The 23,701-nt window shown below is 33.4% G+C and overlaps 1 pseudogene; it reads right to left on the bottom strand.

Annotated features, from left to right (window-relative positions):
- Positions 1 to 21,810: 21,810 nt before the first annotated feature.
- Positions 21,811 to 21,907, bottom strand: LOC122095452 (annotated as a pseudogene).
- Between the last annotated feature and the right edge of the window lie 1,794 nt (positions 21,908 to 23,701).

The raw sequence follows: 23,701 nt of genomic DNA, 5'->3' as shown, positions 1-23,701 counted from the left end.
CTGCCAGAAGTATGAATTAGTTCAGATAATTTTGAAGGATTTAGAAATGCAAGCTCAAGTATGTCTCTTTAAATAAAAATTATATAATTGGAAGGGCAAAAGATGGGAGTGGGGAGAAAATGACTGACAGCAGATCATTGTTCCAAGTTAGAGTATAAAATGCCATAATGTACAACTTCCCAGTTAAAAAGAGAGTAATATACTATGTCCCACTTAATTTAGGTACATGCAAAATATTTACTTTGGTTTTTCCTACTTTAACCCTCCAAAATAAGTGAAGTCTTATAAGAAAAATTATGTTATCTCCATTACTTCAACCTGAACACTAACTGTGATGAGCCCTCTTTTTCTCACTTCGCACTTTGAAAATAGTCCCTAAGTTGATGATTGCGTGGCTGACTAGAGTCAGAGTTAGGGACTTCTACTTGTACAATTATCCCAGAAGAGTTTAAAGCAGTTTTTCCCCAAGATATACAACTACTTTTTCTTAAGCTGAAATTATACTTCAGCATTTCCTTGGCACATTCTACTTTGTACCTCTCGCTTTTTTGCACATTCCTTTTGAGTTCATAGTTGCTCTATTTCCATTTCGTCTATATAAACTGCTAAGAACATTGTTCAACTACCACTTCTTGCTTGCACAAGACCAGTCTATGTATGAAAGTACTTTGTCCCTAATAAGCAATAGGGTAGTTCTCACTCTTTAAGGAGAAAAGTTCCAATTTGTAAACCTATGCCCACATTAGAGGATGTAGAATTTAAAGCATTTTGAGACAAACTGATATTAGAATTGAAAGTCTCCTTAGGTCAATTTCCTTGGAACTCATTAGTTTTCCCATGAGAAATATAAATAGACACAAAATCTAGAGCTAATTAGTAAGTATCTGAATTAACACTAGATCCTAGATGTTGTGTTAGTACAAGTCACCATTGTTACATCAGAATTCTTCCCTACTTGCCAATGGGTATGAGAAAATGAAAGAAAGGCATTAAAGCAAAATGTCTTATCTTTGTAGGCATTCAGTCATACTGCTGAGGGTAAAGTCTGAACTCGTCCATTCAATAAAAGATTGAAGTTTATAAAAGCATTCTCTACATATAAGAATGTGTGGCAGGTTGATTGACAGGGTTATTTCACCATGGAGATATCCCTAGCAAGAATTAGAGTTAAATAGAGTATATGGCAGTTATGATGTGTCAATGGCTAGTGAGGCATTTTCTATTCTAAAGAAGAATCAATTCGAGGAGTCTTCAGTTGCCACGCCTACTCCGGTGGAGTCTGCTTAGCATGGGAAACCTGCTTTCAGACCTGAGAATGGGGCTTCACAGAGACCTATCTCTGAGAATGGGACTTCAACGAAGTCTACCTCAGAGAATGGGGCTTCAAAGAGGCCGACCTCCTGGAATGGCTGGCAAGCCCCTGGGAAAGATATGTTTCTGTTCTTGTTTTTCTTTTCTTCACTGTATAGGAGTGCCTATTAATCTTTTACTCTTCTTGGTGCTCATTGTACTTACTCATGCTCAACGTTCCCTTATTCAAGGCTCTTTCTTAAGAGTGTTGACAGCTCCAACATCTGATGAGTGTCTTAAAAATATGACTAACTCACCAGAGTTAAATGCTACCCTGAAAGCCCCTCTTATGGAGGCTAATAGACAAGTCATAAGTAAATATAAAAGTATTGGGGTTTCATGATGCCATTTCAGCAGAAGGAATTGTTTGTAAGAGATTTACAAGAAGCTTTAGGCACGGCTAGAACAGGAAGAATGTATGGCAATTGCTGGGATAACTTCTTAGGAGAAAGAACTTCCTGCTACTCTCTTTCATTTACTAAGAGACTTGCTAGATCTAGGCTTCTGTGGTGCTTACTATTAAAGAAGGAATAGGAAAGATCTTATGGGATAGTTAAGGCCTCTATAGAAAAAAGTAATTGTTAATTGATGATAAACATCGAAACCCATTGTATTTCTTAAAAATAGATATAAGCTGGAAACAAGTGCCTATCAGGCGACCAGCTGGTGACCACCCAAGAATGAAGATTGTGTAAACTTTTGCCCTTTCTCATGGAGACTTTTGCTATAAAAGTTTGTTATCCTCTGCATTAAGTCGCACTCAGCATCCACTCCTCTTGTGTGTGAGTTGTCTGTTTGCCATCTCCCCACCTATTCCAGTTCCTCCACTAGGTGTCCTCCGTTGTCCCGACAGAGCTGGTCCGCGGCATTCAGTCACATCAGTAATGATGTATGCTCAACCTAATACTTAGTGTTACTTGCCCTACATTTATAATGAATAGGCTGATAAGACATCCAAACATATCTAAAGATATTTCAATAAAATCCCAAACTGATGTGGATAGATGGGCCACACATTGGAACTGTAGGACAAATTAGGCTTCTCTGTGAGTAGTTCAATGTATAAACTCCTGAATAAACAAAGTCTTCAAAAATATTCACACAATACGTATAAGTAAAGTTCATGACAGTTATATATGTATAATTCTTCTAAGGTCAGGATAAAAGCATTGGTTCCCAACATTTAAAATCAACAGGATGTGTTGAATTTATGGATCCATAATAATATGTCTTCATATTCCTATCCCAAAATTTTATCAATATGACTTCGACCAAAACAATGTTCTTATTGAACTTGTCTATGTCCTTTTACTTTTCAAATCCAAATAGCATATTTCTTTCAATATCTTCTTGCAAATTCCTTTCTTTACTTCTGTAAATTTGTGTTTATTAGTTTTTTATTTCCTTATTTATCTCTTTCTCCCAATCTTGTCTACAGTGGTGCCCACATTTCTCACACTTGTGTCAGAATTTCCTTTTCCTTTTCCCTTCAATAGTATCCCCAATTTTATTATTCTTTTTCATATTCATGGTCATGGATATTTTGATGATGTCTAAACAGACCCATCTTTGCATCTAAACTTTAGAACTATCAGATTTTTTCCCCTAAATCTATCATTTCCACCTGTGGTCCTTATAACTAAGAGTAGCACTAACACAGTTGCCAGCCAAATGTGTGGAAGCATATTAGATTTTTAGATTTCTTCTTACCCTTCTACTACTTCCCATTAGATATGTTGATCAAGATTTTCTCTTTCTGTAACACAAATGATTTCTATTTTTTGGGTGGGTCGGGTGGTGGGGCCTGAACTCTGGGCCTGGGCGCTTTCCCTCAGTTCTTCATCTCAAGACTAGCACTCTACCACTTGAGCCACATCACTACTTCCGGCTTTTTTTTTCTCTGCTTATGTGGTTCTGAGAAATCGAACCCAGGGCCTCATGCATGCAAGGCAAGCGCTCTACCACTGAGCCACCTTCCCAGCCCCTACTCAAATGATTTCTATACACTCCTTTTTATGCACCTGACACCATCCTGTTTCATTTAATCAACTAGTCCTAAAACAACCATTTCCAAATTATGCTTTTTCCCCATAGTCTTTTCATATTGGTCCTCTCCATCACCAAATTACTCTCTTTGTAAGCACAGAGAGTGAAGAACACAGATACAAATTCTAGTATCATTTACTCACTGCATTGACTGTTGGCCTTACATTTCTCATCTATAAATGGATGTAATATACCAGAAATAATGAACAATATATGTGTTGATTTCTAGAGCAAGAAAAAAGAAAAGTGAAGAGTCCTTACATTTTCCAGCTTACCTTACAAATAAGGAAAGAGTCAAATTCAGTTTGTTGGTATAAAGTCACAAATTGTTTCCTGCAGAAATAAAAATAAATTTCACCTCCTGTCTCTAAGGTCTATTTCCTTTTAAGGTAACTACAGATATGTAAGTAGTACTGTGTAAAGAGTGTCATATTTTTTCAGATGTATTGAAAACATACCCTTAATATATCATTGGAAACATTGATTATTGAATAGTATCTATATGAGAATATTTTTGAACTAATCACACTAAGCTGAAAACTACATCGTAGCCCATCAAAATGTGGAAATAATTAAGTTTGTTTATAAGAAATTAATACCACCAAGAAAAGTGTGTATACATTAGAGAGACTTGCAGGAATAACATTAAGGTTTTTACTGTCTCTACCTGTTTATGTGATAGTATTTCTTGATATTTAAACTCTCCTCTTGTTATTCTTATTGTATGTAATCCAACGCTATTTATTACTATATATTCAATGTGGGAAATACAGCTTCAAAATGTGTATAGTTTTTTTTTTTCCTTTTCAATCACAATATTGTCATTATCAGGGTATACTGTGGTCATCATTATCCTCATCAAAATTATTAGCATCATAAGTGATAACTATTGAAACTCTGATATGTATCTGTGATTTTCTGATTATTTGTCTTTTGATTAATAATTTTAATGTTACCACTGTGCATGCATCCATATTAAAATTTTGAACAAAGAAACAAAAAATAACTAAACCATAACAGGTAGCTTGACTATTTGCTTATAACAAATTATAGAATAGATTTTTGAAGTTTTGCAATTTCCTAAGCAGTATGAATTAACTTCCTCTCTCCCCACCACTACACACAAATATTTAAAAGTTTGAACAGAATTATTTCAAGTAATATACTATAAATATTACTACAATATTATGTGTATATCTAAAATTCCCTTAAAAGTAATAAACGCTACATTCCATTCAAATATTACTTATTTTATTCTAGGAAACTTTTGGAAAAATACACTGTATATCTTTGAAATAAAAAGGTAAAAAAATAGTAGCATATGAAGTTTTAGAGGGAGTCTGTCTTCAGAAATATATTTGTATATATATATATATATAGATAGATAGATACATATATATATTATGTGTAGAAAGACATACATTTTTAGAGATTATTTGTCATCAGAAATATGTACATATATCTAAATATATGTGTAGAACGATGCACATTATAGAGAAACAAAAATCTTCAAGCATAATTAAAATTAAAAAATACATTAAACCAAGTGCCAGTGACTCACACCTATAATTAGAGCTATTCTGGGATATGAGGTTTTAGAATTGTGTTCGAATCTAGCCCAGACAGAAAAGTACTTGTTAGATCCTTATCTCCAATTAACCACTAAAAACAGGAATTAGCTCTATGCCTCAAGATGTAGAGTGCTGGCTTTGAGCACAAAATGGCTTAGGGACAATGCCTAACCTTGCAATCAACATCAAGAACAACAACAAAATATATCACATTAATTTCACAGAAGTATGTTTTACCTGCTGTGAGCATTTCTTAGAAACACGAACACATGCCCATGAAAAATGTTAGTTAAAAAAGTATAGAATATTTATGTCTAGGTTAAAGACATGACTATTTAGATTATTTAAGATATTTAGGTAATGACTCGAAATTAAAAATAATGATAATATATTGGGACTGGTCTTTTATTCTATTTTATGATAGTAATAAAATGATATTTGTAATTATTCTGTAAAATTACTCTTGCTTGGTATTTTAATTATAATAAATGATAAAATTTTAAATGATTTCCATAGGAAAGGATAATTTTAATGGTATTAATTCTTTTGTAATTTCAAACAATTAGGAAAATTATTCCAAGGCTGGTTTGCTCTAAGACTATATTTGTTTTCTTATTCTAATTTTCATATGTTCGTAGAAATTAAAATTCCAAAAATTCAATGGATGTTGGCATTCAGGATCATCGTCATAGATACTACTAATAATAATAAGTGGAATTGTTTTATTTCACTTGTTTTTGTCACAAATAAATCAAGATGATTATGTCTTTTCACTTTATTGGCTCTTATCCTGAGAATACTTTTTTCTAGCAAAGTAGAGAAAAGCAAATGTATTGAGCAAGTAACATATGGCTATCATAAAATGCAGATGCACAGATTTGTGTTTTCTATCATTTGCTAAAAGTTTCTTCCAGAAAAGGTTATCAATTACATACAAGTGATGTATAATTCCTAGATATTCCAGTTATCACATACATTTTTTGATTGGGTTATCTGTGCATAAACTCAAAAAACAGACAAAAAAAACTCAAAAAAAAACAAAACCAGAAATCACATCTTTGTTTTAGAAGCTGTAGTTTACAAAGAATTTTTAGCCAACACCAAAAACATCTTTTTAAGTATTTTGGATTTTGTGTGAAGAATTTTTAAATATAGTTTTATTTTTTTGCTGATATGAAATTCGCATGCATTATATTATCTCCTTTCATTGTATACATTTTAGTGCTTTGGAAGTGAATTGTACAATCATAGCTTTTCCAAGCCTAATTTTTACAAATAGAAATGCTATAAATTTTAGAACAGATATTAAAATAGATATAAAATTGAGTTACAGGAATTTGTCCTGCATACATCTTCTATAGGGTGTCTTTTCAAAATTTGTTTTGGGGAATTATTTCCAGGTTCTCACTCATACTGTTGAAGTGCACTGTCAATGAACTACATACCTGATCCATACAATTTTTTTACTTCTCTTTAATACATACATAGAATTGTAATGGCTAGAACATATACAATTCTCTTTGACCTTTTGAAGACTTGAAAATGTGCTTGCTAAAATGACTGCAGTATTACACAAACCATTCTGTTATGCGGAGCATATCAATTTCTCCACAAATGCATTACTATATTTTGTGTCATCTTTTTATATTATGGTCATACTAGTGAGTTTTCTTTTTCTTTTTTCTTAGATACTAAATAGGAGCTTAATTCATATGCACCTCCTATTGACTATTAATTTACATATGTTCTTTATAGGAATATCCTGTTCAGGAAAAATTTATACAGAATGAGAAGATATAAAATACTTAAGATTCAGGATCATTGTAGCATTAACATTGTAGCATTAACAATTATGTGCCCTCTATCTGTTGGATATGTTCTCACTACTTTCATGGAATTAAGAAAGGTTATCCCTTGATATTAGTTTATTCTTGCTTTTCTTTAACCACTAGTGCTTTCGTGTCAAATTTTTGGAAACCTTTACTGATCCATTGTCATGAATTTTTACATTTATGTATTGTAGGTTTTTACAACTAACATTTAGTTTGATAATCATTTTTTTATTTTAAATTTTTGTATAAGTTTTGAGGTAGTAGTATAAGTTCATTCTTTAAAACTAGAGAGGCAGTAGTACCAATACACCCATTTAAGATTCTATTTTTATTTCATTAAGTTATGGCATCCTTTTCAAAATCTATTGACAATAAAATTAAGAATTTATTTTTGATAAATCTGTTACATTCTTCTATGTGTCAGTTCTTTCACTAAAAAACATGGTAATAAGATTCAAATCTAGTATGAGTGCTCAAGCTACACCATTTTACAAGATTGTTCTGACTGACCTGTCTTCCTTGAATTTATATACAAGTTTATTGAGCAGGTGGACCAACATTCTACAGATATCTAGACGTTTGATAGTCACTTATATTTTGCACCTTGTGAAAACACAAGACCCAAGATATTATATAGGGAAAAATGTCTTTAGAAAATGCTTAAAACAACTAAAATTAATTTAGGAATGAGTTAAGATTTAGTTAACACTATAGCATAATAAAAAGTTGAATGATAACGACTTGAGCTGTACTACAGAGGAGAGTGAGAGGGGATAGAATGAGGGTCCACCTAGGAGCTGTGTGTCATTGTTATTGTTTTTCAAAAACAGAAAGACTTCAGAGAAGAGAAGGAGGAAAATAATCAGTGTCCTTAATCAAGTTTCTTTTTAATCCACCTAATAGTGTGGACTGAGAGTCAGAGAAGATGGGAAAAATAAAATAGAAAGTAAAGCATTGTATAGACCTCTTACAATGTAAATAAACTGTAATAGGAATATGATAATTAATTTCCAAAGAAATAAAGGAAACAATAGGTAAACTCTAAAGGCAAACAGAATGAAGAGAGAAAAGAAGCAAAGTAAAACCTTTATCAATAACAAACACAAGAATTTGGAAGTGAAAAAGCAGTGGAAATATTCTAAATACCAATAAAATAACAATAAAAATTGCTAACTTGGATAGAAAATGGATCACATTTTATCATATATAATTTTGAAAAACATACTAGGAATGAAAATTTAAAAGTCATAATTTAAAACACTATTTGCATTATAACTACACAGTATAGTTCAGTGGTGAAATCTTGACATAGCATATGTGAAATAATGGTGTGATCTCCCAAGCATTACAAAGTACACACAAAGCATACCCACACAAAAACCACAAAAACATACACACACACATACACACACACCACATACACACATTTGGAATATTGATATTATAATATTAAATATTGGAAATTATTACAAATAATAAAAATAGGTTAATATATGTAATCATAATATTGCTCATACTATTTAAACGTTTACTAGAAATCAAATAGTCACAGTATACTTGGATTCTTATAGATTAAGTAAATTGAAAATTAAGAAAAAGAAGACATGAGAACCTTTGCAAATAAGTTTTAAATAATAAACATGTTGAAACATGTATCCTTTAATTTTGACAAACGATTACTGTTACTGGTGTTTTAACCTCAAGATTTAGAATATGATAACCAGGTGCTCTATATCTCACTATGGGTGGCTATATCTCTAATCATTTCACTCTGGATATTTTTATGATAAGGTCTCCTAGTTTCTCAGGCTCTCCCGAATTACAAACCCTATTCGCAGTTCCTACCATAGGTAGAAAATTGAAGCCACAAATCACCATGCCCAGCTCAAACTTTTCTTTAATTCAAGTACAAATATTTCCGAAAAAGTGACCAGGAAATGAAGGCTTTCTTAATATAGTATGTGCTTCTTGAAAATACAGTAATTATTTGTTACCTGGAAAAATATGTTTAGAACTATAAGAAAATCAATTTATTTAAATTCACTAACCATATAAAAATTAAGAAAATAATTTTAAATATTCACATGTTAAATATTTTAAAAGCAACATATATGTGTCTGAATAATTTACATGTGTAAAAATCATGCAAAATTAAATTAACTAACCCTACACCTCTGAAATAAGAATTATCCTAAAGAAACAAGAAAATGAGTAATTAAGATCAAAATCTGAAATATAGAAAATAAAATGAAGTGTACTCTTTAGTTGACTTAAGTAACTGTAATCCCTTTTTACATCAATTTTATAATAAAAAATGCGTGAACAAAGAAAGCAAAAGTACATTTGATCAATAGCAACAACAAAAGCATCAGTAATTTTTTCAGTGTACAAAAAAATCGATGGAGGGGATAACAATGTTCCTTCCAAAGGAAATGTACTCATTACATTATTTATGTAACTGTAACCCCTCTGTACATTACCTTTACAATAAAATTATACTGAAATTAAGATAAAACAAATATTATAGCAATTAAGAATTCTTAGAAGCCATTAGTTAAAAACTTTATAAAAACTGCCCCAAGTACCCAAGGAATATACTTTGATGATACCATTGAAATACTTAAACTTCAGCAGAAAAGCAAAATGTTTAAAAACTGTTTAGAAGAGTTTGAAATTTGGTATTGATTTTCCTCCAGCACTGTTCTTTCTGTTAAGGATCGTTTTTGCTATTCAGGGTCTTTTATTGTTCCATGTGAATTTTTGGATTGCCTTTTCTATTTCCTTGAAGAATAAGGTTGGAATATTGATAAGTATCACATTCAATTTGTAGATAGCGTTGGGAAGTATTGCCATTTTCACGATGTTGATCTTTCCAATCTAGGAACATGGGAGTTTTTGCCACTTTCTAAATCTGTTTTGATTTTCTTTTCCAGGTATTTAAAGTTTTCATCATAGAGGTCCTTCTCGCCTTTGGTTAAGTTAATTCTTAGGTATTTTTATTTATGGGGCTATTACGAATGGAGATGCTTTCCTAATTTCAGACACAATTTTCTCAATGTTGGCATACAGAAAAGCCATTGATTTTTGATGGTTAATTTCATACCCTGCTACTTTGCCCAAGTTTTGAGTCACCTTGAGTAACTTGGGAGTGGAGTCTTTAAATACAAGATCATGTCATCTGCAAAGAGGGAGAGTTTTACTTTTTCTTTCCCTATTTGAATCCCCTTTATGTTTGCGTCTTGTCTTATTGCTGTAGATAGGCATTCTAATACTAGATTGAAGAGCAATAGAGAGAGTGGGCATCCTTGTTTCGTTCCTGAATTTATCGGAAATAGCTTTAGTTTTTCACCATTGAGTATAATGCTTTCTGTAGTTTCTTTCCATCTACTGGATCGGGGTTTATCTTGATGCTCTTTTTCAAGGAGTGTCAGACCTCATTAAATTGTTGGTTTCAGATCTCTCCAATTTTTTGATGTAGGAACTAAGATCTATATAGTTGCCTCTGAATCATGCCTTTGCTGTGTCCCAGAGGAGCAGATAATCTCTGTGACAATTTTTGTTGAATATCATGAACATTTGAACTTCATTTCTCAGCTCTTCCATGACCCACTGAGGTTTCAAAAGTGTGTTTTTCAACCTCCATGTATTATTGGATTTTCTTTGGTGACTTTTTGTGTTGAGATCTAATTTTATTCTCTTTTGGTCTGAGACAATGCAAGATATGAATTCAATGTTTCTGAATTTTGACAAGTTTGTTTGTGACCTAAAATGTGGTGTATTTTGGAAAATGTTCCATGTGCTGCTGAGTAAAAAGTGTACTCTGATGCTGCTGGATGAATATTCGCTAGATGTCTGCTAATCAGTTGATGTATGCACTTGTTTAGATCGGCGGTTTCTATGTTGAGTTTTTGTCGAGTTGATTTATTTAGTGGGGATAGTGGTGTGTTAAAGTCCCCAACAATTAATGTCTTTGGATCTATGTGAGATTTAAAGTAGTATTTCTTGGATAAATTTGGGTGCACTATTGTTTGACAAATATTTAGAATTTTAATATGCTCCTGTAGGAGAGATCCCTTAATTAGTGTATAGTAACCTTCTTTATCTCTTCTCAATAATTTTAATTTGAAGTCTTTTTATCTGATATTAGGATTTCAACTCATGCCTGTTCATGGGGTCTGTTTGCTTGGTAGATTTTGTTCCAGCCTTTCACTTTCAAAATGTGTTTTTTTGGGGGGCAAGTTGTGATTCCTGAAGGTAGCAGATAGAACATTCTCGCATTTTAAACAAACTAGACAGTCTATGTCGCTTAATTGGAGAGTTACATCCATTAATATTGAGAGATAGGACTGAAAGGTATTTGGGTGTTCCTGCCATTTTATCCACCTTCTTGGGAGCTACACCTACTGGGTTCTTCCTATGGTACTTGGATTCGGTTTGCGTGTGGTTTCTTGGCCTTTATTGTGGTCTTGTTGGTTTTCTATGTGTAGGACATCTTTAAGTATCTTTTGTAGAGCTGATTTGTGGAGATATATTGTTTGTTTTTCTTTACTATGGAATATTTTTATTTTACTTTCAGTTATGAAGGAGAGTTTAGCTGTGTACACTATTCTTGGTTGATAGTTGTTTGTCTTTAGGGCGTGGCATACATCATTCCAGGCTCTTCTTGCTTTAATTGTCTCTGTTGAGAAATCTGTGGTGATTCTAATTGGTTTTCCTTTATAGGTGACTGATCTTTTCTCCTTCACAGCTTTAAGGATCTTTTCCTTGTTCTGAATTGATCCTGTGTGGATTATAATGTGACGATGGGATGTCCTGCTCTTGTCTGGTCTATTTGGAATTCTAAAAGCTTCATGTATCTGAATATGCCTATCTTCTTGCGTGTTGGGAAGTTCTCTGTTGGGATCCTCTTAAACAAATTTTCTAGACCATTAATTTCTGTCTCTATGTGCTCCTATGCACCCATTTCCCTCAGATAAGGCCTTCTGATGGTTTCTTCCAAGTGTTGAATAGATCTATCATATTTCTTGAATTTGTCTTTGATAGTTGTATGTTCTTTCTCTATAATGCCTAGGCTGTCTTCAATGCCGGAGAATCAATCTTCTGCATGGTCTAAACTACTGTCAAGATTTTCTACTTTTTTTTCATTTCTTTTCCTTCTAATTGGTCAGCTTTTATGGCTTCAAATTCTTTGTTGGAGCTTTGTTTTAGATCTTGTATGAAATTCTTTACTTCCTTAATTTGGTGTTCAGTGTTTATTCCCAAAGCACTTAGTTGATGGGTTATGGTTTCCTTGGACTCCCATTCCTTCTATTGGGCTCCATTCAGCATTCCCTTTGTGGGCTCCCTGACTCCTTTCAGGTGTCTGTTTATTGATTCCATGAATGCCTCTATTGATCATTGTCTATGTTCATCCTGCTCTTGCAATTCTTGTATTACTCTTTGATTAGATTTCTCACGCTCATGCAACTTTTGTAGTTCTCTTTGACTGATCTCAGCCTGCTCACACAATACTTTCATTTCTCTTTGAGTGTTCCCATCTTGCTCACACAATTCCAGTATCAATCTTTGAGTAGATTCCTGAAGCCCATGAGCTTCCTGTTTTGATCTTTGGTTTGCCTCCTCTCTCTCCCTATCACGCTCACACTGAGTCCTTTGCAGGGTTTCAATCTTTTCATTCACCATGTTTACAGGAGTGTTTGTAGAGCTTTTTGGGAACTCTCTTCTGGATTATTCATTATCTGTTCTGTCACCTGATTATCTTGAGTGGTCATTGAGATACCCGGACTTGCCATTTTCCTTGTGTTTTTCTTGCTTTTTCTTCCCATTTGGGATGAAAGTAATGCCAGTTTTGTGCTAGAACACCATTTTGAAGCAAGCATCAACCAAAGTCCTGTAATTGCATAGTCAAAAGTCTGCAGATACAATCTAGTTCAAGAGATACAGTCTATTCAACATTAAACAACTATGTATTAAGGGGCCAAGAATAGCAAAGAAGAATTTGACAAACCAGAAATTATTATGTTTAGGGAGAAAGGTGGGGAAAAATAGGTTTAGAGGGATGTGGAAAGGTAAAAGGAGAATGAAATTAACCAAGTCCTAATCTCACAGAGGGAAATGGATTGGAAAGAATGATAGGAAAGAGAGAAAAAAAATTAAAAAAGAGACAAAAAAATGACAAGACAAATATTTAAATGTAAAAAGTGAAACTCTTAAAAGTAATGAAAATTTAAAGAAGTAATATTGAGAGATGAACGGGGATAGGATGAGAGGAGGGGAGGGATAGAAAGGAGACCTGAAAAACTAAAAAATAAAAATACTTCCAATATTGTATAGGTGTAAATAAATAATACTGCTACTAAGGAATTTAATCCTAACAGGTTTTGAATTGAGTAATACATTTTTGGATTAAGTATGTACACAATGGGGGATAATGTCTTAAAATCAATGACAGGTATATATGAGGATGAACAGAACAACAAATAATTCAAGCGGATCAGCACGGGAGTTTTTACCTTCTCCGTTTCCAACCTGGGCCGGTTCACCCCTCCTTAGGCAACCTGGTGTTCCCCCGCTCCCAGGAGGGCACCATATTAATGCCAAACTTAGTGCGCACACCCAATTGGCATAGCGCACTGCAGCCCAGAACTCCTGGACTCAAGCATTCCTCCGGGCTCAGCCTTCTGAGTAGCTGGGATTACAGGTGCGCACCACCACGCCGGGCAAATAATTCATGCAAAAACAACAAAAGATGACAAAGTAAAAAGAATGACAAAGAAGGAACAAAAAAGACGATAACGTCAGTAGATACTTTTTTAAAAAAAACCACACACACACATTTTCACCTAAAATAACAGTTATAAGAGTAAGAAAAAAAGATTAAAGAAACAAAAGGCAAAATTAGGAACAACTCAACACATACATTCAAAAGAAACAAAACAATCAAAGAGAACAAAAATTATCTCAGTACTCAAGAACCTGCAGGAAATGCAAAGATTTTTTTTAAAAAAATAGCTATGATAACCTTCTGAAAATCCTGACTACATGGGAGTCTACTGTTGTGAGGATAGTGGTTAAAGCTCAGACTGGTCAGAATGATCTGTTCACAATGCCGGGCACCTATTATTCTAAATTCCAGGAAGAATAACATGAAGTAGACTGAGCCCACGATCATACACAAGTAGGAAGCGAGATTCTTTCTGAAAGTTAATCAGGATAATTTAGGGTTGGGGACATGCCCAAGTGGTAAGAACATCCATTTACGAGACACAAGACACTCAATTCAAATTCTAATATTATGGGTATTAAAGAAAAAAAGCTATGACTTTAAATAATGGGAATAATTGCAAGATTTGAATATTTGAGTGGAGAAAAATCCATGAGAGATAGTTTACCCATGTTGCAATGTTTTCTACTTAAGTGATAATATTATGTGGTACTCCAGACATAACAGAGTTACCTTGCAAATGAGCATGGATGTGCATTTGAGTGAAGGAAATACTCTTCACAAGTGTAAATTAAATACTTTTTGGGGGTAGATTTTAGTTCTTGAACTAAGAGCCTGGGTGATATCTCTGAGTCTTTTCTCTCAAGGCTATCACTCTACTACTTTGAGCCACAGTTCCAATTCTGATTTTCTTTTGGTTGTTTGGAGATAAGAGGTTCATGGACTTTCCTGCCCAGGATAGCTTCAAACCATGATCGTCAGATCTCAGCCTCCTGATTAGCCAGGATTCCACGCCTGAGTAGTCCATGTTTTTAATAATTTAGTAAATTCTACAGTTACAGAAGTTATAATTTATCATTATAACCTTTATATGTGTGTATATTTATATCAATGCATACATATAGAAATATTTTAACATATTTTTGTATCTACAGTACATTTATGAAATCATCCTTCATTATAAAATAACATGGAAACAAGTTTAATGAGGAGCAAAGAACAGGGAATTGTCACATTTCTTGTTGTTGAATGAAATATGAATTGTGAGAATCAGTTTCAGAGAACAATTTAACAAAATGGGTAATGGCTTTAATTCCAATCCCTTTATTTGCCCATATTGTACATCCTCACACATGAGTGTCAAAGTCAAACCACATTTTTTGTCTTTGTATTTAAATCACATGTTATAATTTAGTGGATAGGTGTGAAGTAATCAAATAAAGATTAAAATAATAGTAAGTGAGGCTATGAGTTAGAGCTGAAAATTATTTTAAATATGATAATAGCTAATTAATTCCATATCTCTTACTTTTACTCTATTATCATATCCCTCATTCCCACATTAGGAAAGTATATAGAAGGTTCTTACTAAATCATGTGTAAAATTATGAAAAAATGTATTAAAAGAATATGGGCACATCAGGGCTGTGAAAGTGGCTCAGTAGTAGAGCTCTTGCCTTGCATGCATTAGGCCCTGGGTTTGATTCCTCAGCACCACATAAGCAAAAAGAAGAAACTGGATGTGGCTCTGTGGTTCCAGTGGTAGATCATTAGCCTTGAGCAGAAAAGCTGAGGTACATAGCCCATGCCCAGAGTTCAGGCCCCTTGACTGGACAAAAAAAACAACAACAAAGAATATGGGCACAGTGTGGTTTTAGCTGATTGAGAACTGTAGGGGGTAGTGTGTTTTTGAGGTCTTGAAAAACATTGTGATGGAGATGATGGAAGGGATGTGCTTATTCTGGAAAATTGGCTAGAGGATTGCTCCCAGAAAAATAGTGGTGAATTCTTCCAAAAGGTTACGGTAAAATCACTCTCACAATCATGTTCTCTACTGCACTATTAACCGTAGAGAACTTATGGAAACAGCCCAGAAACCCTTTAGCGGAGGGATGATTGGAGAAAGTGTTGCACATATACACAATTGGATTGCACCCATCCATTATAAAGACTGTTACAGCAGTTGCAAAGAAATGGATAGATCTAAAATTATGTTAAATAAACGAGGTCAGAGCCAGACACACAAAGGACGCTTATTTGGAAGCCAGAATTTTATGCAAGTTAAACAACAATATTAATCAAAGCATGATATTTGCAGAGGAGTATTTGAAATGTGTAATTTCTTATAAAATTGAACTTTTAATCCAACAAAATGAATACCAGGAAAATATCACTTGGAAAATGTGAGGAGAAGTCAAAGGGAAGGATTAAAGGGACTTCTGGAAGTAGAGAGTGAAGCCATAATATTCAATGCAGATAGTATGAAACTAGAAAAAATGAAAGTGGGGTGAGGTTTGGAAGGATGTGAGAAAGTTATGTAAAGATCCATTGTTCTTATAAACTGATTCGTTGAATGGAAAACCTTTCGTAAAACTATTTAATAAAAATATAATTAAAAACAATGGAGACATCTGATCTTAAACCATGAGTCAATATGATAATTTACTTCTCAGAAATTTTCTTTGCAGGTATTATCCTCATAATGACAAAAAAGTGAACAACGCAATGAATGTCAATACATCTCTTTGCGTATCCTAAATAGACACAATATAAAAATCACAGTAAAAATATTAGAATATATCACATGATAAAATAACAGGTACAAAGTATCAAACTCTGATTCTTTTTCCAAGTGCTTTACCTTTGGTATCTCATTTAATCCTTACAATAATCCCATAAAGTGGAACTACTTCTATTTTTAATTCTAAGATGATGATATTTAAGTCTTCAGAGTTGGAATTACTAGTACAACTTTGCACACATAGTAAGTGTTAGCCTGCGGTCCATTCCCACCATATCAAATAACCTCATTCTATTTTATAACTAAGTACCAGCACTCAGGCTACTAATTCTAGGAAAATTTCCCAAAATTATTGTGCACACTCTAATAATATTTCACTTCATCTTTCTTAGAAAATAGGTAATTAAGCCGGACACCAGTGGCTCATACCTATAATGCTAGCTACTCAGGAGGCTGAGATCTGAGGATTGAGGTTCAAAGCCGGCTCGGGCAGGACAGACTGTGAGACTCTTATCTCTAATAAACCACTAGTAAGCTGGAAGTGGCACTGTGGTCCAAGTGGTAGAGTGCTCGCCTTGAGTGGAAGAGTGCAGGGACATTACCCAAGCCGAGAGTTCAAACCCCATGACCAACAACAACAACAAAAAAGAAAATAAGTAACTGTAATACGAAAATTCCAAGTTCATAATCAATTTGTACCTCTCTGGTGAAAGGAACTGCTAAACTATAACATTCTTGGTTTCTAGCTCAAAAAAGTAGAAATCATATTTTATTCCTTCACTCAACACTGTACTGCCTGGGGACCTCATCTCTTACCCCATTCTTACTGAAAGAATGACCTGCCCAATTCCTGATGGAAACAGCCTGCAGGTCTTTTGGAGCAATCGTTTCCACATTGTAGCTCACCTAAATTGTTTACCATTAGAAGTATTTTCATTGTTTTTTATACCCAACATTTTGAGAGAAATGTACTACTTTAAAATGTTATTAAAATAAGACTGATATAAAAATCACTTTTGACCCAGATAAATATTTTACCCTTCATATACCCAAAAATGCAGTCTGACCTATCATTAATGTTAGGAACAAGAGGGTAAAAATCATAGACACCAAGACCTAAGTATGAATTTAAGACTCTCCAACTTGTGAATACAATTGCTTTAAAAAGACATCAATACTACTGCATTTTTAAATTCCCTATGAACATGATAATGATTCCCTATGATAATGATAATGATAAACTATTAACACTTAAAAATAACTCATTTTCTTGGGAGTAGGACACAAAACAAAAAGTTAATCCTAATCATTTTAAAAGAACATTATTTATACTAAAAGTTCACTCATAACTAAAGAGAGTCTAAAACTAACTGAAGTACAGAGACACAAAGGAAATAATTTAAGTGCATCATGTACATTCAATGGACTGTTAATAGAAAACAAAGTTATACTAATAATTAGCTTACCCAATTCACTTACGTTCTTTTATTCTATTCCATTTACTTTCATAAAAACTGGGTTTTCATAAAATGATGCATAAAAAAGCCTATATACCCACTTACATTTACAGATCTTAACAAGTTTTATTTCAGAAATTTTATCTCTATAGTCAATGAACTGAAATAAAACTAAAATATTCAAAGGATTTTCAGAAATTGCAAGACTTGCTCTGGGATGTTATGTAAGCCTTATTTGTTAAAATTGCCATAGTTACTCCCACAAAAGAGCCATTAGTAAAGATCCCTGTGCATGTACAAAACACTTTCAAATACGTCCACAATCTGGACATGACACATGCTTTTTGTTTGGTCATTTTTGAAAGGAATATCTAACAAGCATATCCACAATACTTACTTTCAATCAATAAGATGGGATATTCAAACGTAATATGGGTTTGATTATCTCTTAGTGAGAATAGATATGATCTTGCAAAGAAAGTGATTTTCAACAGAAATCCAGAAAGAGTTTATCCAATTTGTGTTTTACAGGAATAACGAGAGAGTAATATCTGTTTGGTAAAGTCGGTCCAAATCACTCCATGAGTGTATTTTAAAAGTATGACCAATTTAAGAGGTCAAATATATATTTTGTACTGACAATGATTTTACAGCAATAACTTACTACCTAATTATGTCTGTATCTTCTTACCTAACATACAATAAGAGCTGAAAGCAGTCTCTTTATCTAACTTAATGTTGTAAATGCTTTGATTATGATGACGTTATTATTAGACAAATAATATGTACAGACGGGTGGTTCCACTGAAATGACATGACAGAAGACTGATAAATAAAAACATTGCAACACAGTTAGCTCTTTTCAGTCTCACCCTGTCCACATTGGCAAGCAACATTGCAATAGCACACGCACACATATACACATACACAAATGTTCGCACATGTATACACACATATACATGCATGCTAAATTCAGGGTTTATTGTACAAAAAAGTTCAAATAAAATATTAGTGATTAGGACAAATGATAATATGCCTTATTACAAAATAATGCATAAACCATCACCACGCATGTTACATTTTATCTGCCTCTCCACATGTGAACACTTAATTTATTTTTAATTAATTAACTGCCTTATTAATTAATTCGTTTGTTTGGTGCAAATACTAGGGCTTGAACTCAGGACCTGGCTTTGTCCCAGTATTTATTTTTTGTTTCAGTTTTCTCAAGGCTAGCATTTTACTGCTTGTACCACAGCTCCATTTCTAGCTTTTGCTGGTTACCTTCAAATCAGAATCTAATGGACTTTTTATTCCTTGGTCTGCTTTCAAACCACAATCCACACATTTCATCTTTCTGATTAACTACTACTAAAGAAATAAGCCATGAGTGTGGCTTCTACTTTTTCCTCTATAGGTATCTAATGCACATACTTAGATATTAATTTAAAAATGAGAGTATAGAAGCAAGGTGTACAGTGATGATACTCTCCTGTCAGAAATACAAGTTAGTAATGTAAATTTATTCTTAAGACCATACACAAAAAATACCATGATATAGTGTATGAGAACTCACTATTGAACATATGAGCATTAAGAGTTTTCTAATAGATCCATTATATATTGGTACCCAACATTAGAAAAATGCATGAGGCATTAGTAAAATAGAAGTCCTTTGCATGACTACATACATTCCTTGTTTTTTTAAAAGACATTTGCTTTCATCTAAAAAGTAGGCCTGTCTATAGTCTTCATGTGATGTTGATGATTGAAAGTGAGGAGGTCAAAATGTATTAGTAGTCCTTAACTATCAATTCACATTTTTTTCTTGGAGAATATAATGATCAAATCAGTAGTTCAAAATCATGCTTCCAGTGCAAGTGGATCATGAGTAAGAAATCCTCAATGCCAATTTCCACAAAGTTTTGTCACAGATACCATCTCCCTGACTTCTCTAGCTGCTTTACTACCCTCCTATTCCTTCATTGTACAGGAAAAGCGTGATTCAACTGATTTCAGTCAGATCTGTTACTAGAATTATCAAGGATTTAGTTGATTTTCTGTAATTTGATCAAAGTTATGTCTCTTTATGTAGGCTACTAAAAATGTATTTACTAACTTCAAGTAATTACATGAATTCTATTTCCATCTTTTTTAAAAAATAAAATTTTGTTTGCTCTATAAATTGATCAGAGGCATAGATTTTGAGGCTAGCTAGGTCACTGCACATCTGTCTCTCTCTCTCTCCCTTTCTTGGTTCTCATGGATAATATGATTGTTCCATAATTATCCTAATTTATTTTGCTTTTATATTTTTGGTTGCATCATTTCACTTTTTGCTTTGCCATTTCCCAAATCATTTATATAGAAGGCATTAGATCCTATTTTCTCATTCCTAGAATAAGTTGCACATGAAGACATCACTGGTCCTCATTTTCAGTGTGTATGTTTGAATACGGAGGAACATCTTTCCTCTGCTCTCCATAAATTCCCTACTCTCCAGTTAGAATAATTTCGAATAGTAAAATTGGAAAAAGAGAAAACAAATAATGGTGAATAAACAGATGCAGAAAATTCAACGAATATTTCTGACCAGTTCAAACAATATGAACTATTAGGGAAATACATGGACACCTCATTCCCACTGGCACTCAAAGTCTCTGGTTAGAAAATTCTTAGGAATATGAGGAACAACATGAAAAAGTAAGGAATGGTATCAACTGCAAGAAAAAAATCGAGAAGGATCCAAGCAAGTTTCTTCATTGGGCTGCCAAAAATATTCGGCTTACTACAGTGCGGAGACTTCTTTCCCAAAAGGCCACTCACGTGAATAGTAGGGATGACGATGAGTGTACCCCTCTTCATCGAGAAGCCTACAGTGGACACTTAGGCATTGTCAGTGAGTTGGTGTCTCAAGTGGCACATGCAATAACTGTAGATGACTGGACACCCCTGCATAGTGCATATACGTGGAATAATACCAGAGTGGCTTCTTTCCTACTTCATCATGATACAGATACCAATGCCCAAACTAAAGGCCTCTTGACACCCTGACATCTTGCTGCTGAGAATTGAGATAGCAAAGATACACTGGATCTCCTTCTTTTGAACCATTATATAAAACCAGGCCTGAAGAACAACATAGAAGAAATTGCATTTGATATTGCCAAAAGGATAAGTATGTATAATTACCTCTATGAAGTTTTGGAAGGCTGCACAAATTGTTCACCTAAGTCCTAAGAGCAATATCTTTTTTTATTTTTTGGTCGGTCATGGGGCTTGAACCCTGGGCCTGGGAGCTATCCCTATGCTTTTCAGCTCAAGATGAGTGCTCTACCACTTGAGCCAGAGCTCCACTTCCAGTTTTCTAGTGGATTATTGGAGATAAGAGTACCACAGACTTTCCTTCCCAGGCTGGCTTTGAACCATGATCCTCGGATCCCAGCCTCCTGCGTAGCTAGGGTTTATAGGCATGAGCCACCATTGCCTGGCAACACCAATATTTTACTGTAAAAATTCATGGATTCCGCAGAATTCTTCCAAGTGAATTGCCTGCATTAGATGTCAAAATGTATTCAATAGTTTTTGTATACATGTACAATGATTTCTTCAGGGTTTGTGATTTTTTAATCAGAAATAATTTTAACTTACCTGTTGAAATGAGTAGTACAGAAGATAAAATATTTCTCGTGCTTGCATGAAAATGTATATTTTAAAATATTCTATATTCTATGTTTGCATAATGTTCATAATTTATTTTATTTTCTCCTAGATATACTTTGAATTCTACATTATTTTATAATATATAGGTTCATTAATGTGTCCTTTCCGATTGCATTCCATATAGAAACAGTTTTATTCCTTTTTTTTTCTAGGTCTTAGTATTATTTTTCTTTGGGATAAAATGACAATGTTGTCTAATTTGAAAATTTTTGTAAAGTTTATGTTATGTAAACGCCTATCTGAGGTGAAGATTTAATACACTGATGTCAAACTAAATTTAATTATATGAATTGTGTGTATTGTTATACTTGTAATTTTGTAATCAACTTTTTAATAACTGTTTTTCATTTCTTGCTTCTGAAGAATGAAAAATATGGAATACTTCTCAAATTTTCATATTATCCTTGTGCAAGTGCCATGTTAATATCTGTATTGTAATTTGAGTATACATGCTGCTGAAGCATGTAGTATCCTCTAAATTATGTAGTTAATGAAGCAATCTTTATATAGGCTTATACCTATGGGTGCCTACTTGTAACAAGGAAACCTTATTGTTCCTAACAATGCTATCGGTCTTATTTCCCTAAAATTCTGTGAATAGTGGAAAAAATTATATTGATCAGTTGATTACTCACATTTGCAAATTTTTTTGTGAATGACTATCTTAAGTCTTTTGATTTGGAATTTGATCGTATTCTCAATTATTTATAGATAAATCCAAAAGTGATGGCTTTTTCAAGTATTTATTTATCCAACTGAATTAGCTTTGTGGACCTAATGGATTCAAAGTAAGCGTTGCTTGAGAGCTACTTCTAAACTTCTTCAGCTGACATTTTCCCAAATGAAGTGTTACTGGCACAAATGTCTACCTGAGCCTTTACGCTTTTTCCATGTGGGAACAGACCAACCAGAACATCTTACCCTGACAGCATAGATTGTCTTACTGGAACAAAACTAATCTTGGTTACAAGGGATCATGGAGAGATGAACAGTTCAAACAGAATTTTTCAGACTAGAAGGTATTTTATCAAAATATAATTGTATATTATACCTTCCATTTCAAAAGTAGCTAAAGCCAAGAAGGTGAAAAAATTGTTGGTATGCATGATTACTTAATGTCCTGGCCTGTCTACCATCCAACTAGGCAGGAACTTACAGTACTGCCTTTTTATCACCAAATATTTTCAGAAGTCCATATATTTCTCCTCATTATTAGGCATTAAATTGATAATGTTTTAATCACAGTGTTTTCTATTGTCTCCATGCTGTAAATCTACAAATGGTAAAGTTTTAGGTCTAACTCTATCAAACACTGAGGTAGAGATAATGGAATAATACTTTAAAACAAAATTGCCTTTGATACAGTATCTACAACAGAACAATGCAAAACATGTGTCTTTTAATTATATTATATATAGTTATATATTTTATATTTATATGTGCTTATTTTATATTTCACACAGTGAAACTTACTGGAATTAGTTGATAATTGGACAAATAAATTGATACTTATTTATTCCAATAAATAGATTTGGAATATAAATAATTAGGTTTAAAATATATATTAGACTATAAAAAGTATCAATGCAATGTTTTTAGTATAAACTTGTGATACATTGTAACTCTTCTTGGTCTTCTGAATCCACATGGTAAAAAACAGTGTTTTCCTCTAATCTATAATGGATTTTACTCTGCTGCTCTGTTTACTGTTTTAACTCTCTTGTCCCAGGATGTTTTTCTCCATATTTCTGAAGCATTCCTACTGATTATGCTCAAATTTTGCAAAGATGTCTAAAAAATATTATTCTTCTGCAGTAACCATGGGTCCTAGGATCCCAGGTCCCAGTTGCCTGCATCATCAGATAATAGGGGCAAGTCTTCCCAAAAAGGCCCATGCAACATGTCAACACAAATAATTGAATACCCATCTCAATTTCTCATTTCCTACATTTCAGGGCCCCAATTCCTTGAGATGCAGGAATTAGCAGTAAGCAATTGTGAAATGCAAGGCAATTTAAAATGAAGGATGAGATCACAAAATTTGAGAGAAAGTACTGTAATTCAAACATTCAACTTACAGATGACCAGCCCATATGAGTGAACAAGTTCACAAAGTGTCCTAAGATTATTTTTAATACCCCACCCCTATGATTAATGAAAGACTTTATTCCAACATAAATTGGCCAAAAAATAGTTCCTGGAAGGATAGATCCATAATTGATCTACCAAAGCCCAGAAAACTTGACTTAGAGGTCAAA

Source organism: Dipodomys spectabilis, unplaced genomic scaffold (genome assembly GCF_019054845.1).
Source record: "Dipodomys spectabilis isolate Male_0828 unplaced genomic scaffold, ASM1905484v1 ptg000351l, whole genome shotgun sequence".
NCBI classification, from domain to species: Eukaryota; Metazoa; Chordata; class Mammalia; order Rodentia; family Heteromyidae; genus Dipodomys; species Dipodomys spectabilis.
Note: the sequence above shows the minus strand (reverse complement) of the source record. Positions and strands in the feature narration are given on the sequence as shown.